This window comes from Scyliorhinus torazame, chromosome 9 (assembly GCF_047496885.1).
Source record: "Scyliorhinus torazame isolate Kashiwa2021f chromosome 9, sScyTor2.1, whole genome shotgun sequence".
NCBI lineage: Eukaryota > Metazoa > Chordata > Chondrichthyes > Carcharhiniformes > Scyliorhinidae > Scyliorhinus > Scyliorhinus torazame.
Genome location: NC_092715.1, coordinates 148,153,806 through 148,166,477, shown reverse-complemented (window position 1 = coordinate 148,166,477; position 12,672 = coordinate 148,153,806).

The following is a 12,672-nucleotide window of genomic DNA, read 5'->3' as shown; positions in this document are numbered from 1 at the left end:
ATCCTCGGACCACTCTTATCCTTGTCCACCAGTACTTTAAAACTTACTGAATTGTGGTCACTGTTACCGAAATGCTCCCCTACTGAAACATCTACCACCTGGCCGGGCTCATTCCCCAATACCAGGTCCAGTACTGCCCCTTCCCTAGTTGGACTGTTTACATATTGTTTTAAGAAGCCCTCCTGGATGCTCCTTACAAACTCTGCCCGTCTAAGCCCCTGGCACTAAGTGAGTCCCAGTCAATATTGGGGAAGTTGAAGTCTCCCATCACCACAACCCTGTTGTTTTTACTCTTTTCCAAAATCTGTCTACCTATCTGCTCCTCTATCTCCCGCTGGCTGTTGGGAGGCCTGTAGTATACCCCCAACATTGTGACTGCACCCTTCTTATTCCTGATCTCTACCCATATAGCCTCACTGCCCTCTGAGGTGTCCTCTCGCAGTATAGCTGTGATATTCTCCCGAACAAGTAGCGCAACTCCGCCTCCCCTTTTACATCCCCCTCTATCCCGCCTGAAACATCGAAATCCTGGAACGTTTAGCTGCCAATCCTGCCCTTCCCTCAACCAGGTCTCTGTAATGGCAACAACATCATAGTTCCAAGTAGTAATCCAAGCTCTAAGTTCATCTGCCTTACCCGTAATGCTCCTTGCATTAAAACATATGCACTTCAGGCCACCAGACCCGCTGTGTTCAGCAACTTCTCCCCGTCTGCTCTGCCTCAGAGCCACACTGTCCCTATTCCCTAGTTCTCCCTCAATGCTCTCACCTTCTGACCTATTGCTCCCGTGCCCACCCCCCTGCCATACTAGTTTAAACCCTCCCGTGTGACACTAGCAAACCTCGTGGCCAGGATATTTATGCCTCTCCAGTTTAGATGCAACCCGTCCATCTTATACAGGTCACACCTGCCCCGGAAGAGCTCCCAGTTGTCCAGATAACGGAAACCCTCCCTCCTACACACATCTAGATGTCGCAGTGGACCATGAAAGATCAAGAAGACTGAGGATCACTGGTTGGGCACAGTGAGGCAGGGGTGGGGTATGGAGGTGGGGTGCCACTATCTGTAGCTAGGGGGAATGGAAACGTCAAATGTTCATAATTAAAACCTGATACATGTGAAACCTCTGTCACCTTAATCTGAACACCTGGCCTCCTTTACCCCCATCCCCGTTGACCTCCATTCCGCCCAACCCACAACCCCCCCCCCCCCCCCCCCCCCCCCCCCCCCGGCACAATAGTCCAAGATGAAGTGCCTACCGATTTCTCACTAGGGAGCTGATTAATACCCAGGAGGCTGTTGCATTTGATGTCAATCTCGCTAATGAGATTGAAATTAATGCCAGTTTGGGATAATGATATGCTTGCCATATAGGGCGAGATCTGGAACTCTCTATTGAGAGTGGGCCAGTTAGATGGCAAACTGAATTGCGCCCAGCACGAATCTCGATTTTGCCCTTTGCCGCTATTTAACCAGTGCATCCAAATCAGCGCCGGGCACAACACGGTGGTTAAATCGCGCCAATGGATGTTACAATTTTCCCAGGGAGATGTCCTTTGGATTCTTTCCCCAATGTCACCTTAATGTCTGACATGTCCAAGCAATATTTTCTGAAAAACATTTTAACTGTACCTGATTCCTTCTTCCACCTCTCCCAAATTATTTTCTTCACATGGTAATTATGACATTTGCCTTTTTGTTGACCCTCTGCCCTCATGCACTTTCATATCTGGTTTGTCGTGCTGTTGTGAAGATGTGTTTTATGCCAAACAATAATTTTTGATTCAGTAGCTGGATTCATGAATTGAACGTTTTAAAAACGCGGGGTGGGATCTTCTACTCAACCCGCTGAATGTTTTGTGGCAGCAGAGAAGACCTGTGATTGGCCGGCAGTGGTCCTGTATTTGTCAATGGGCTTTTTCGTTGAACGCATCGCTGGCCGCCGGGAAACCCATGGCAAGGGTGCGTCATTGGCAAGACCGGAAGATCCTGCCAGCGGAAACGGCTGTAAAATTCCAGCCAAAACTTATTAAAAAACAAAAAATGACTTGAAGACACAGGGAGAAATGCCACCTAAATTACATTACTGTTCATATCACATTCCAATCCCTACTAAGAAACAGATTACATGTTTACAGAAACGCACCAAAAATAATCATGCAATGAGGAATGTGGATGATTTACATCTCCTATTTCATCAATAAGGCATGTTTAGCAACTGTTGCCAATCGGCACCGGAGTCACCAATAATGTTGCGCTTTTTAATGAGTGGAATACTATCCCACCAATCGGCATCAATAATGTTGCCAAATTAACTAGATATGGCAGTTATTAATGATAATATTGCTTTTCAGAGTCGTCAGGTATCAAGTGATACCACCACAAGGCTTTACCGGATATCGATCAAAGACCAAACAACTAGTTAGTCAGTTCAAGTACAAAGATAGTTTATTTACACACAAGGATTACTTCGACATGCAACATAAAACACTACAAGTTAAACTACACCTAACAACTACAATAACCCATACTTAACTTCAGGGCAACCGGCCCTATGCAGATGAACAAGGCCTTTGTTCGGATCTTGCGTGGCTGGGTAGAAGAAGTGGCTTCGTTTCTGCTGGGCTCAGCTGTCTGGTAGCGATCGTTGGTCTTGAACTTGTCTTTTGGTCGTAATGCTACACTTGGTTTTAGGCGTAGGCCGGGGCCAAGGGAGACCAAACGCATGGCTGTGTCTCTTTTTATCCCTCTGGGATTTCGCGCTCGTTGGGGCGGTCCTTAGCTTTGGACCCAATAATTCGACAGGCTTCGATCACTGCCTTCGATTTTCGCCAATAAAAGGATGGGTGCCTTGATGGCTGGGCATGTCCTGAGCGGTCATTGACCTTGACTGTTTGGGCTTTCTTAGCAAAGGGAGTGGTGCCGGTTGGTCTGCATCTGTATCGGTTACCTGAGTACCATCCTTTTGTTCTGGGGAAATGGGCCATTAGAATACAAACGAGCGGGGGTTTCGATCGTGTCTAGTTATCTGGGTTGCAAATACACACACAAACTCTGAGTGTGTCTGAGTCCTGGGTTGGCCATAATTCCCATGGTCCTTTGCAGGTGGCCAACTGAGATGGCTACGCAACCACTTGATATTCGACTGTTAGAGATGGAGAGGCTAATTGCTTCAATAATGGGACCGTGGTTTAAGATAGCTTTCCAGACATGAGCTGATTGAGCTACGATTGGAATATACCTTTGAGTCACAGTAGTTGAAGTAGGCAGTCACATGACAAACCAACTCCTTTGCGTGTTTTAAGCACGTATTTCCTCCGCAGACCTATGTGAACAACTGAGAAACTGAGAGAGATCCCTCCTGCCTTACTCTCTCCTCACACAACTTGCAAGCTTTGGGCCCTGCCTGCTATTGTTGACTCTGTCTCTCCATGTGCACTTGACAGAGATTTTAAAGGAAAGACTCAAGGGTTGTCTCCCCAGGAGAACAACTAACTTAGCTGTCGACACATCTTTAAATCTGGAGCATTGAGATTATTAAATTCAGCCTGAAGACAATCAAGTCATCAAAGCTATCCTTGCTCAGCCTGTAAACTGTATTTGTGCATGTGGACTTCAAATGTGAGTGTGTGTCTCTTTAAAGGTTGGAGAGTATTTTATTATTGTTGTTAGATTGGGTTCAGGATAATAAAACTGTTTCTGGAGATTTTGTTAATCTCCAGAAAACCTGTCCCATTAGTTCTTTGAGGATCAGAAGTATAGTTAAGAAATAGTTAAGTACTCACTGAATTGGCAAGTATATCCTTTTTAAACATAAAAGCCTACAGCAGTCAAATCTGGGAGGGCAAAGAGGGGAGCCATTCGACCCCTCCTCATCTGTTCATAACATAAGGAATTTTCATCCTTATACAATCACATTTATATAGCAATATAAATAGGGGAGAAATTTAGACTAACACAGATAAGTTCTGTTCTTGCTGGTGTGTAATTTTTTTATTCACAGCACTTATTTTTCAGTTCCATGTTGACTCACTCTGCCTTGTAGAAGGTGATTTGTTGGAGCTAATACATGTGCATTGAAGGCATACCTGTTCTTGTTAATCTTAGATACATAGATACATAGAACATACAGTGCAGAAGGAGGCCATTCGGCCCATCGAGTCTGCACCGACCCACTTAAGCCCTCACTTCCACCCTATCCCCATAACCCAATAACCCCTCCTAACCTTTTTTGGACACTAAGGACAATTTAGCATGGCCAATCAACCTAACCTTTGTAATAATAATTTGAAGGAAGAATGTAGTTTGGAACAAAATAAACAGAGTAAAGTAAACATATAAAATTATAGGTAAAGGAACATGAATATCAGAGTGCTTGTAAAAGCTTGAAAAATAGCATGCACACACAAGGTCAACAGTTTGATAAAATTTGAGTAAAAATAGCGGGCATAGGAAATGATCGTTAAGAAAGTTGCAGTTTTTAAAATAGACAGGAAATAGCTATCAATTATTTTGAGACTCGTAACGGGTTTTTGGAACCTTTGAGAAAAAGAGGAACCAATAATTTTGGAGACATTGCAAACTTGAACAATGAGAACCTTGGGCAAGGTGTTAAACGACTTAAAGCTAGCAGGCATGGCAGAGGAAGTTTACAAAAAATGCGAATGGCTGAAGTAGACAAAGATAGACACAGTTTAACGGTTTTTTAGACTTTGAGCAGAATGCACCACGTGCTTTTGAAATGTATGGCAGTCTTGGGCATGGTCGAAATCATGGTTTTAAATGTAACACATCTATTTTGTTAAACATGAGACATTGCTTTGTAATTGACATGCACTGGAGAGATTAATTAAAATATATAAAATCTTGGAACGCCAGTGGCAAAAGTCAGAAAGGGCAGAGAGAGAGAGAGAGAGAGAGAAGGGAACAGACAGGCTGAGCCATTCGGTTCGAATTTATTCTTAGATTTGATTCGAATCAGTTCATCGGTCCATGGGAATCGGAAGACGCTGGAAGACCGAAGAATAAGAACAACCACAAGCTATCAAGACAGAAGAAAAATCGTTAAAGAAAGCTCCTTAAGTCTGATCAACTAAAAGAGACTTTTAAATACGAAGTAAATTGTTAAGATTTTGTAAAAGCAAATAAAAATAAGTGTGATTTTAAATTTAAACCTGAAATAGTGGTTTATCCATAAGACTCACCTATACATCCTCAACAGATCCAGACCCTAAAAGGACATTAAGTGGTAAGTGAGTTAGAATTCTTCCTTGTAGATTTGGGATCCTATTATAACTTGAAATATAGTTTGAAACAGATTAGTTCCCATCTGGTATCAACAAGGCAGTCAAAGGGATAAAAGATCTTAGAGTGGCCAACTAGTTAAGAAGTTATAGGATATGGTAATTCAGAAAGGATTAATATCATTAGTCTTAACAAAAGTTGACCATAGAAACACACCTTGCACGTCTTTGGACTGTGGGAGGAAACCGGAGCACCTGGAGGAAACCCACGCAGACACGGGGAGAACGTGCAGACTCGAACCTGGGACCCTGGCGCTGTGAAGCTACAGTGCTAACCACGTGTGCTACTGTGCTGCCCAATCTTTGTATGCTTGTTGTGCACAATTGCAGGTTGAATGTTCCATGCCAGTCCCATGTGGATTTGTAGCTAAGTTATCCTTGTAGCATCCCTGCCTCTGAGTCAGAAGCTTCAGGTTCAAAGTGACTACCATGACACGGAAAGAGTTCATGATGCAGCTCAGCGGGCCGATAGATAGCCTGGGAATCCTTTTACCATTTCCCCAATTATCTAAAAGGGAAAAAGTGTGCGCATGAACAAATGCTAAGAATCAATTGTAAGGATTCAATTGTTCTGGGATCCATTCCCAGGATTAGGAGTATGATGTACATTATTTTTGTAATTCCTTCAACTGTGGACGCAACACCAAATGTAACGTTTGATCTGTACTCAAGTGGGAAGTGGAATTGAGGCAGAAAATCAGCCATGATCATATTGAAAGACAGAGCAGGTGCAAGAGGCCATATGGGTCAGAATTCTCCTGCCATTCGCTGACATCGGGATTCTCTGGTTCCATCGACAATCCACCCCTGCCCATGGGTTTCCCGGTGGTTTGGGGTGGCTTCAATGGGAATTCCCATTGACAGCAACGGGAGCAGAGAATCGAGCTGCCAGCGAGTGGCGCACCATCCCACGCTGCCAGGTAACACGCCGCTGAGAAGCTGGAGAATTCCATCCATGGTCTACTTCTGCTAATATTTCCAACATTATATTTTCAAATTTTTCATTTATTTTCTTTACTTCCCTCATTTCTGGAAAATTACAGTTGATTTCTTCCAATATGTCCATAATTTCATATGGATCTTCCCAGTTAGCTTCCCAGGCCCGTCTCCCACTTCATTATTGTTAGCATCACTTGATGACAATTGATTAGGTGATATGACAAATAGGATGAGAACCCTCAATAATGGTAACATGAGAGACACATGTCTTCTCTGCTGCATGGAGCAGAGTAGAATCTAGGGGTTGCGGGAAGTTTTGAAAGTGAGTAGCAATGAGGAATGGGATCTCTGTTGAACATGAAATTTGCATCTGCCAGTCAGGCATGCGTCATAGGGGTCACTGGTGTGGCAGAGATGTTCATCAAAACACCATGAAAAGTTATAACCTAATCAATGTCAATCAAACTGCAGGACAGTTTTCTTCAGTTGTGGTTTTAGAGTGTAACTAATGTCTGCCACTATCCCATTACATGGTGTGCCAGTGATAGGAATATGAAAATATTGTTGCGCACCAATAAGGCAATTCAGGGGTCGCATCACTTCTGCTGTACAATGCCGTCCTTCTAGCCTTTTTGGAAAACCACCTCCCAGAATATCTTATCTTTGGAAACCACATCATTTTTAAGGGCTGCAAAAGTTTTGATCAGCTGAATAAACATATCAATAGCAATTAAGATAAAACCTCACTTTTGCCTGTATAATCAATCAGAAATGTTTCCCATGGACTATTATTCAAGTGCAAAGTATCCATTGAGACCTATTATTTGGCTGGGCCAGATTCATTTGAATGCAAATGAGACACTGGTGATGCTGAATACTCCAGCACCACCTTGGCCACCTGTAACAATTGTGTATCATATGCATAGCCGAAGAAACCGAAGAGACATGCCCTCCAATTTAATGCACTTACAGAATCAATTCCTTTCTGCGTCTGTCACGTTAGGGCTATCCTCATTGATGTGTTGGGTGTTCTGGATCACATACAGGTCACCAACACTTGAAATAGTGCAACACTATTTTATTGAATCATTAACTGTTTAAACATACTTAGACTGTGGGTTAATACGATACTAGCTTTAACTAAAGACCTCTGCCTTGTCCTAACCAATCAATGCACTCAGCACATGGTGAATGTCTGTGTTACAAGCTGTGAGCTCTGTGCTCCTAGCTAGCTGCAACTCGAATGAGTGGGAACTCTGATGCCCCCTGTCTTTATAGTGCGTGTGCTTTCGCTGGTGATTGGCTGCGGTTTTGTGTGTGTTGATTGGTCCCACTGTGTGTCCATCAGTGTGTGTCTGCACCATGATATACTGGTGTATATCATGACACCCATGCTTCACAAACTCTTCACATAGGACAAGTTAGTCCTTACTCATTGTGAAGGAGTTGTGGGAGGGGTGGCGATGGGGATACTGTGTAGTGTTGATGTGGCAGAGATCCTTCCTGTGGCACACTTTCTGTATTTTCTATGTATGGTTTCTATGGCCATTAGCACATTGAGGTTGGTATCCTGACAGATTTGCAAGTCAGTTATTTGTACTGCTGCCAACAGTTATTAGCTGAGTGGTTTCCATGGAAACATTCTTATTGTTGCTTCTCTAATATATTGATCTGCCAGATTATTATGGCTGCCTTTTTGGCTAGTTCTCTCCCACTGATGATCTTCCATTACAAAGCAATGTGATCCGGTTGCCCGCTAATTTTTGGAGTTCTGAATGATGGATAAATGGTCCACAGTACAGAAGCTTGTGTCAGGTGGAAGTATTTTGTGAGTGAATTGCACACAAGTAAAAGTAACCTTCCTTGCAATGGTCCAGAAAACTGTGGGCGGGATTCTCCGAAATCGGGGGGGGGGCGCCGCCACTTTTGCAATGCTCCGCCCTCTCTAAAATGGCGTACTCTGCACGCCGTTGGGGCGGCCTCAAGAGGTCAACTGAGGCCCTCCCCTGATGCTCCACCCCCGATGGGCCGAGTTCCTGAAGTCCTTTTTATTTTTGTGAACTCACCGCTACGGACTGAGACCAGCCCCGCCACAGTCGGTGAGGAGCAGTTTTGCGGGCAAGGGGTGCTGGGGGCACTGGTGGAGGGTGTTCCGAGGTGGCGAGGCTGATTACAGAGGGGACAGTTTTTGGCAGGCCAGGTCCGTGCATGGCCGGCGCCATGTTGCATGGCACGGCTGCTGCAGCCCGCCGTCATGCACATGCGCGGCCACGGACCCAGCAATTCTCCAGCCGTATCCACAGTTAAAGCTGGGGCTTTACGCTGCGTGCCTGCTAGCCCCCCGCCAGACGGAGAATCGGTGTAGCTTTTGCGCCATTTTTCCTGGAGTCAAACGCCATTGTTCCCATGCCAGCGTCAGCACTTAGTCTTCAAATCGGAGAATCCAGCCCTGTAACTACAGCAATAATATCAGTGTTGAGATGAACATTTAATGAGAGGATATTGTGCTGTGGCATTGAACATGCAGTGATGACATGGTATTGTCCCTGGTCATAGAACTAGACCCAACCATATAGACACTAGTGAGGCCCAAGAATGGTAAAGTTTAAAAATATCCCCTGAATGTGACCTCTTCTATTTTATAGGACAAGGGGTGCTCCTTCGCATGTCCAAGCCAACTAGCAGTTATAATAACAATCTTTATTGTCACAAGTAGGTTTACATTAACACTGCAATGAAGTTACTGTGAAGAACCCCTAGTCGCCACAGCGCCTGTTCGGGTACACTGAGGGAGAATTCAGAATGTCCAATTCACCTAACAGCATGTTTTTCGGGACTTATAGGAGGAAACCGGAGCACCGGAAGAAGCCCATGCAGACACAGGGAGAACATGCAGACTCCGCACAGCCAGTGACCCAAGCCGGGAATACGGGACACTGGCGCTGTGAAGCAACAGTGCTAACCACTGTGCTACCGTGCTGCTCCACGAAAGTGTTGGACAGTAATACTTTTACTTCCTAATTCCAATATCCATCTTCACCACCTAGCCAGGTTACCTTTTATTAGGCCCTTCACTAGTAGACTGTGTTGTTTATTCAAATTAATTGATTAAACTTTACTTAATATTCTGTGTGCTTGACTAATCAATAGACACCAATATCTGCTTGGTACTTCAGCCATACAGTGAACATGCATGAAAAGTATCCTGCTGGGATGCACTTTCTACACTTATGGCTGATTTACATTCTTACAATACTTGGTTTCCAAAATGAAGGGCTTCGAGGAATTGTGACCCTGAAAGGCTGGAATTTGATTATATGCATTATATACTAATCTGCTTCTCCTATGGGTCACTTGTTGCTCAACCTCAACATGAGTCTCTTGAGATTGAATTGGCTCTTGTCTCAGAACTTAGAGCACCTGAGATGGATTTGTTACAGGCTGCATCTCTTGTCAGCTTTGCCATGTCTCCTCTTTGATATATGTTTATCAACTGACCATCTTAAGGAGTTGATGGAGACCACCTTGGCGTAGCTATCATGAGACGTAAAACATTGATTAAATTCATGCCAGGCCACTTGTATGGGCTCGACTCTGCTTGGTTGCCAATCACTGAAAGAGCAGACCAAATCTTTTGTACTTCAACTAGTGAAGACCTGAAGATAGATTATTACAAGGCTTAGAAGTCAGTGAGCATGGAGTTCTTTAGTTTGTCATGGCAACAGGATATTAATTCCAAGTGCTAAAAATGCCCTTTCGACCACTGAAGATAGGCTTGGACCTGCCACATTCAGGACATTAATGGTGGTTCGGATGGATAAGGGAGCCTCAATTCAAGCCTAATTTCTTTAAATAAAAAAATGGTGGACAAATTGCCTTACTGCCTAAACTGCCACCACCTCATCCCAACTTTAAAATGACAGATATAGTAGCAGCAGTCAATTATTGATACGGAATAAAAATTCTGAAGTTAGTACCCTTGCAAATGTTAGGAAATTTACAGTGGAGCAATAGTCAAATATATTACTGGTACTATTCAATACTCAGCTACTTGTATGTATTATGCAAGATAAGAATGTAATTTTTGAAGCAATGCATCCAATCAAAATATTTCTTGTTATTGGCTGTATTACCTTGTTGGGAGTCAGATGGCTGTAGATATGGCTCTTATCCAACTGCTATGGTTTCTAACATGGACTTAAACCAATATTCCAGGCATCTGTTTTCTGTAAGGCCAGCAAAGCATATTAAACAGACATCATTTGTGTTGCAATTTGACAAGTGCTGAACATTTTCATTACCTAATTATAGTAACAAGCAAGGTCTGCTAAATATTTTAATGAATGAGTGTAGTCTGAGAATCATAGGGGCTAGTCATACTGTTTAGAAAAGGACAGAAAAGTTGTTTTCAGTGGAATTATGCAGGCATGAACACTTTGTTGCGCCATTCATCATTAATTAAACTAGAGGGCCCTTGTGGATCGACTACTGTAAGCTTTGCTGTTCGTTAAGTTAGAAAGGAAAAACAAATACACCAGTCGCCAGAGACAAGTTGGTGCAATGATCTAAGAACATACCTGATGAACTTTACGCATGGGACTGAATTTTCCATTTGCATGGAATCCTTTTTAAATGTGCTAATGACAGTCTGCTCCCAACATTGGTTTGTGTGTATGGGCTAAAAAAAAAGGAATCCAATGAACTGAAACATGAACTCACATTGAAATGAAATAATGTAAACCAAGCATTGAATCAGGGACAGGGTGGGTGCTGGACCAGTGTGTCATTTCCTGCCTGTCAGTTTCATATATTCCTAGAAATGCACAAGCTGGGAGACAGACATCAAAAAAGAAACACCATTTGGAATACAGAATCAAATAAATAAATTGTATTCCCATGGTACATTATGAAAAACCCAACCTATGCTTTTCTGGTGAATTAACTTCTGTTATGTTAGTCACGTAGACATTTACATTACAGTTAAGCACTTCTCATGACTCATTGTTAAAAATACTGAACAGAGTGGTGGTTTCCAGATTTGATCCTATAATGTGTTGGATGGACTGACCTCAGTAAGTGCAACAGAAGATACCTGTCCCCTTAAAGACCAACCAGCAGTCACTGAATCCCTGAAAACTCAGCGTTAGGCTAGCATGTGTCGATTTGTGCGAGTTGTTTTAGCATGGCAAATGTAACAGGCCACAGCCCAAAACTATTAAGATAGCAACAACACTACTCAGTCAGGGTCAGGTGTCTTGCAAAAATCACACCAGGAAAGTCAGACAGTGAGTAGATAAAGGCAGTCTTTACACTAAAGTCCATGGTGGCTGCAACAACACTAATAAGGTGATACGAGACCATTCTCAATCCTTGAGATGGATATTGATGCCCAGCAGATATCTGACTTTCTCTTCCCACTTGATACACCTGGGGCGACATTCTCCAACCCCCCGCCGGGTCGGAGAATCGCCGGGGGCTGGCGTGAATCCCGCCCCCGCCGGTTGCCGAAGTCTCCGGCACCGAATATTCGGCGCGGGCGGGAATCTCGCCGCGCCGGTTGGCGGGCCCCCCGCTCGATTCTCTGGCCCAGATGGGCTGAAGTCCCGCCGATAAATTGCCTGTCCTGCCGGCGTGGATTAAACCACCTTTTGAACGGCACCGGGGGGGTGCCCCCACGGTGGCCTGGCCCGCGATCGGGGCCCACCGATCCGCGGGCGGGCCTGTGCCATGGGGGCACTCTTTCCCTTCCGCCTCCGCCACGGTCTCCACCATGGTGGAGGTGGAAGAGACTCCCTCCACTGCGCATGCGTGGGAAACTGTCAGCGGCCGCTGACGCTCCCGCGCATGCGCCGCCCCGTGATGTCATTTCCGCGCCAGCTGGCGGGGCAACAAAGGCCGTTTCCGCCAGCTGGCGGGGCGGAAATTCCTCCGGCGTCGGCCTAGCCCCTCAATGTTGGGGCTCGGCCCCCAAAGATGCGGAGCATTCCGCACCTTTGGGGCGGCGCGATGCCCGTCTGATTGGCGCCGTTTTGGGCGCCAGTCGGCGGACATCACGCCGTTTCGGGAGAATTTCGCCCCTGATGTGGAAGCTGAGGATTGGGACCAAGGAGTGCCACAAAGGGAAACTCCTGAGCATTGAAAAAAAAAAACTGCACCTCAGAGTTTTCAAAATTTGGGTTTTTTTGTGAGGGCCACGAAGAATCCAGCATGAGTTTTAAGGATACAAAGAAATAACATTTATTTACAATAACATATATATATATATATATATATAAATATATATATGTATATATATATATATATATATACAGCAGCAGCAGCAACTTCACTTGCTGCTCCCTCATTCCTGCTGGTTCCAAACTGGCCAGCTTTATTTATACAGGGCGTCTGCTAATGATTTCTCCGCCCCCCTCATTGGGGAAGCTCATAC